Below are 5933 nucleotides of genomic sequence, written 5' to 3'. Positions count from 1 at the left end.
AGGGTTCGAGGCCGGCTTAGGTTTCGGTGGAGGGTCCCAGTTCGGTGTCGGGTTAGGGTTAGGGTTAGGTCCCAGGAGGCTCCAGGCGCCGAACCCACCGCAGGGCAGTGGTCTCCCCGAAGGGCTGAGTTGAGGACACAAGGCACCGTGCCGGTCAGGATCCGGCTTTGGCTGCCAAGGCCACAGACGTCCATCGGCCCCTGTTGGAGGAGGCCTCCGGAATCTTCTCGCTCAGCTGCAGACAGGCGGGGAAACCACATGGTGAGCTTCCAGGTTCCATGCCGAGTCAGCCTGCACCGCGTCTGGACCCCAGGCGCGTGGTGTTGTCAGACGTTGGCATTGGGTCCCCATGGGGAGGGAGCCTTAGCTAGGGTTAGGGTTCCTTCCAGGGACGTCGCCAGGGCCGAATCGACTCCAGTCTCGTGATCTCCCTCGAGGGCTGAAGTGAGGGCCCATGCCCGAAGGCGGCTCACTTGCAGGGTTAGGGTTCGAGGCAGGCTCAGGTTGCGGTGGAGGGCCACTGTTCGGGGTACGGTTAGGGTTAGGGTTAGGTCCCAGGAGGCTCCAGGCGCCGAACCCACAGCAGGGCCGTGGTCTCCCCGAAGGGCTGAGTTGAGGGCACAAGGGGGGCTGCCGGTCAGGATCCGTCTTTGGCTGCCAAGGCCACACACGTGATTGGGCCCCTGGTCGAGGAGGCCTCCGGAATCCTGTCGGCAGCTGCAGCCGGGCCTGGGATTCGGCATGGTGAGCTTCCAGGTTCCATGCCGAGTCAGCCTGCACCTCTTCCGGACGCCCGGCGCGTGGTGTTGTCCGACGTTGGCATTGGGTCCTCTTGGGGAGAGAGCCTTAGCTAGGGTTAGGGTTCGGTCCAGGGACGTCGCCAGGGCCGAAGCGACTCCGGTCTCGTGATCTCCCTCGAGGGCTGAAGTGAGGGCCCATGCAGCAAGGCGGCTCAAGTGCAGGCTTAGGGTTCGAGGCCGGCTTAGGTTTCGGTGGAGGGTCCCAGTTCGGTGTCGGGTTAGGGTTAGGGTTAGGTCCCAGGAGGCTCCAGGCGCCGAACCCACCGCAGGGCAGTGGTCTCCCCGAAGGGCTGAGTTGAGGACACAAGGCACCGTGCCGGTCAGGATCCGGCTTTGGCTGCCAAGGCCACAGACGTCCATCGGCCCCTGTTGGAGGAGGCCTCCGGAATCCTCTCGCTCAGCTGCAGACAGGCGGGGAAACCACATGGTGAGCTTCCAGGTTCCATGCCGAGTCAGCCTGCACCGCGTCTGAACCCCAGGCGCGTGGTGTTGTGAGACGTTGGCATTGGGTCCCCATGGGGAGGGAGCCTTAGCTAGGGTTAGGGTTCCGTCCAGGGACGTCGCCAGGGCCGAATCGACTCCAGTCTCGTGATCTCCCTCGAGGGCTGAAGTGAGGGACCATGCCCGAAGGCGGCTCACTTGCAGGGTTAGGGTTCGAGGCAGGCTCAGGTTGCGGTGGAGGGTCCCTGTTCGGGGTACGGTTAGGGTTAGGGTTAGGTCCCAGGAGGCTCCAGGCGCCGAACCCACAGCAGGGCCGTGGTCTCCCCGAAGGGCTGAGTTGAGGGCACAAGGGGGGCTGCCGGTCAGGATCCGTCTTTGGCTGCCAAGGCCACACACGTGATTGGGCCCCTGGTCGAGGAGGCCTCCGGAATCCTGTCGGCAGCTGCAGCCGGGCCTGGGATTCGGCATGGTGAGCTTCCAGGTTCCATGCCGAGTCAGCCTGCACCTCTTCCGGACGCCAGGCGCCTGGTGTTGTCCGACGTTGGCATTGGGTCCTCTTGGGGAGAGAGCCTTAGCTAGGGTTAGGGTTCGGTCCAGGGACGTCGCCAGGGCCGAAGCGACTCCGGTCTCGTGATCTCCCTCGAGGGCTGAAGTGAGGGCCCATGCAGCAAGGCGGCTCAAGTGCAGGCTTAGGGTTCGAGGCCGGCTTAGGTTTCGGTGGAGGGTCCCAGTTCGGTGTCGGGTTAGGGTTAGGGTTAGGTCCCAGGAGGCTCCAGGCGCCGAACCCACCGCAGGGCAGTGGTCTCCCCGAAGGGCTGAGTTGAGGACACAAGGCACCGTGCCGGTCAGGATCCGGCTTTGGCTGCCAAGGCCACAGACGTCCATCGGCCCCTGTTGGAGGAGGCCTCCGGAATCCTCTCGCTCAGCTGCAGACAGGCGGGGAAACCACATGGTGAGCTTCCAGGTTCCATGCCGAGTCAGCCTGCACCGCGTCTGGACCCCAGGCGCGTGGTGTTGTCAGACGTTGGCATTGGGTCCCCATGGGGAGGGAGCCTTACCTAGGGTTAGGGTTCGGTCCAGGGACGTCGCCAGGGCCGAATCGACTCCAGTCTCGTGATCTCCCTCGAGGGCTGAAGTGAGGACCCATGCCCGAAGGCGGCTCACTTGCAGGGTTAGGGTTCGATGCAGGCTCAGGTTGCGGTGGAGGGCCACTGTTCGGGGTACGGTTAGGGTTAGGGTTAGGTCCCAGGAGGCTCCAGGAGCCGAACCCAAAGCAGGGCCGTGGTCTCCCCGAAGGGCTGAGTTGAGGGCACAAGGGGGGCTGCCGGTCAGGATCCGTCTTTGGCTGCCAAGGCCACACACGTGATTGGGCCCCTGGTCGAGGAGGCCTCCGGAATCCTCTCGGCAGCTGCAGCCGGGCCTGGGATTCGGCATGGTGAGCTTCCAGGTTCCATGCCGAGTCAGCCTGCACCTCTTCCGGACGCCAGGCGCCTGGTGTTGTCCGACGTTGGCATTGGGTCCTCTTGGGGAGAGAGCCTTAGCTAGGGTTAGGGTTCGGTCCAGGGACGTCGCCAGGGCCGAAGCGACTCCGGTCTCGTGATCTCCCTCGAGGGCTGAAGTGAGGGCCCATGCAGCAAGGCGGCTCAAGTGCAGGCTTAGGGTTCGAGGCCGGCTTAGGTTTCGGTAGAGGGTCCCAGTTCGGTGTCGGGTTAGGGTTAGGGTTAGGTCCCAGGAGGCTCCAGGCGCCGAACCCACCGCAGGGCAGTGGTCTCCCCGAAGGGCTGAGTTGAGGACACAAGGCACCGTGCCGGTCAGGATCCGGCTTTGGCTGCCAAGGCCACAGACGTCCATCGGCCCCTGTTGGAGGAGGCCTCCGGAATCCTCTCGCTCAGCTGCAGACAGGCGGGGAAACCACATGGTGAGCTTCCAGGTTCCATGCCGAGTCAGCCTGCACCGCGTCTGGACCCCAGGCGCGTGGTGTTGTGAGACGTAGGCATTGGGTCCCCATGGGGAGGGAGCCTTAGCTAGGGTTAGGGTTCCGTCCACGGACGTCGCCAGGGCCGAATCGACTCCAGTCTCGTGATCTCCCTCGAGGGCTGAAGTGAGGGCCCATGCCCGAAGGCGGCTCACTTGCAGGGTTAGGGTTCGAGGCAGGCTCAGGTTGCGGTGGAGGGTCCCTGTTCGGGGTACGGTTAGGGTTAGGGTTAGGTCCCAGGAGGCTCCAGGCGCCGAACCCACAGCAGGGCCGTGGTCTCCCCGAAGGGCTGAGTTGAGGGCACAAGGGGGGCTGCCGGTCAGGATCCGTCTTTGGCTGCCAAGGCCACACACGTGATTGGGCCCCTGGTCGAGGAGGCCTCCGGAATCCTGTCGGCAGCTGCAGCCGGGCCTGGGATTCGGCATGGTGAGCTTCCAGGTTCCATGCCGAGTCAGCCTGCACCTCTTCCGGACGCCCGGCGCGTGGTGTTGTCCGACGTTGGCATTGGGTCCTCTTGGGGAGAGAGCCTTAGCTAGGGTTAGGGTTCGGTCCAGGGACGTCGCCAGGGCCGAAGCGACTCCGGTCTCGTGATCTCCCTCGAGGGCTGAAGTGAGGGCCCATGCCCGAAGGCGGCTCACTTGCAGGGTTAGGGTTCGAGGCAGGCTCAGGTTGCGGTGGAGGGTCCCTGTTCGGGGTACGGTTAGGGTTAGGGTTAGGTCCCAGGAGGCTCCAGGCGCCGAACCCACAGCAGGGCCGTGGTCTCCCCGAAGGGCTGAGTTGAGGGCACAAGGGGGGCTGCCGGTCAGGATCCGTCTTTGGCTGCCAAGGCCACACACGTGATTGGGCCCCTGGTCGAGGAGGCCTCCGGAATCCTCTCGGCAGCTGCAGCCGGGCCTGGGATTCGGCATGGTGAGCTTCCAGGTTCCATGCCGAGTCAGCCTGCACCTCTTCCGGACGCCCGGCGCGTGGTGTTGTCCGACGTTGGCATTGGGTCCTCTTGGGGAGAGAGCCTTAGCTAGGGTTTGGGTTCGGTCCAGGGACGTCGCCAGGGCCGAAGCGACTCCGGTCTCGTGATCTCCCTCGAGGGCTGAAGTGAGGGCCCATGCAGCAAGGCGGCTCAAGTGCAGGCTTAGGGTTCGAGGCCGGCTTAGGTTTCGGTGGAGCGTCCCAGTTCGGTGTCGGGTTGGGGTTAGGGTTAGGCCCCAGGAGGCTCCAGGCGCCGAACCCACCGCAGGGCAGTGGTCTCCCCGAAGGGCTGAGTTGAGGACACAAGGCACGGTGCCGGTCAGGATCCGGCTTTGGCTGCCAAGGCCACAGACGTCCATCGGCCCCTGTTGGAGGAGGCCTCCGGAATCCTCTCGCTCAGCTGCAGACAGGCGTGGAAACCACATGGTGAGCTTCCAGGTACCATGCCGAGTCAGCCTGCACCGCGTCTGGACCCCAGGCGCGTGGTGTTGTCAGACGTTGGCATTGGGTCCCCATGGGGAGGGAGCCTTAGCTAGGGTTAGGGTTCCGTCCAGGGACGTTGCCAGGGCCGAATCGACTCCAGTCTCGTGATCTCCCTCGAGGGCTGAAGTGAGGGCCCATGCCCGAAGGCGGCTCACTTGCAGGGTTAGGGTTCGAGGCAGGCTCAGGTTGCGGTGGAGGGTCCCTGTTCGGGGTACGGTTAGGGTTAGGGTTAGGTCCCAGGAGGCTCCAGGCGCCGAACCCACAGCAGGGCCGTGGTCTCCCCGAAGGGCTGAGTTGAGGGCACAAGGGGGGCTGCCGGTCAGGATCCGTCTTTGGCTGCCAAGGCCACACACGTGATTGGGCCCCTGGTCGAGGAGGCCTCCGGAATCCTGTCGGCAGCTGCAGCCGGGCCTGGGATTCGGCATGGTGAGCTTCCAGGTTCCATGCCGAGTCAGCCTGCACCTCTTCCGGACGCCAGGCGCCTGGTGTTGTCCGACGTTGGCATTGGGTCCTCTTGGGGAGAGAGCCTTAGCTAGGGTTAGGGTTCGGTCCAGGGACGTCGCCAGGGCCGAAGCGACTGCGGTCTCGTGATCTCCCTCGAGGGCTGAAGTGAGGGCCCATGCAGCAAGGCGGCTCAAGTGCAGGCTTCGGGTTCGAGGCCGGCTTAGGTTTCGGTGGAGGGTCCCAGTTCGGTGTCGGGTTAGGGTTAGGGTTAGGTCCCAGGAGGCTCCAGGCGCCGAACCCACAGCAGGGCAGTGGTCTCCCCGAAGGGCTGAGTTGAGGACACAAGGCACCGTGCCGGTCAGGATCCGGCTTTGGCTGCCAAGGCCACAGACGTCCATCGGCCCCTGTTGGAGGAGGCCTCCGGAATCCTCTCGCTCAGCTGCAGACAGGCGGGGAAACCACATGGTGAGCTTCCAGGTTCCATGCCGAGTCAGCCTGCACCGCGTCTGGACCCCAGGCGCGTGGTGTTGTCAGACGTTGGCATTGGGTCCCCATGGGGAGGGAGCCTTAGCTAGGGTTAGGGTTCCGTCCAGGGACGTCGCCAAGGCCGAATCGAGTCCAGTCTCGTGATCTCCCTCGAGGGCTGAAGTGAGGGCCCATGCCCGAAGGCGGCTCACTTGCAGGGTTAGGGTTCGAGGCAGGCTCAGGTTGCGGTGGAGGGTCCCTGTTCGGGGTACGGTTAGGGTTAGGGTTAGGTCCCAGGAGGCTCCAGGCGCCGAACCCACAGCAGGGCCGTGGTCTCCCCGAAGGGCTGAGTTGAGGGC

This window comes from Panthera onca, chromosome B2 (genome assembly GCF_046562875.1).
Source record: "Panthera onca isolate mPanOnc1 chromosome B2, mPanOnc1 haplotype 2, whole genome shotgun sequence".
Taxonomy (NCBI): Eukaryota; Metazoa; Chordata; class Mammalia; order Carnivora; family Felidae; genus Panthera; species Panthera onca.
This window is presented reverse-complemented; position numbering follows the sequence as displayed.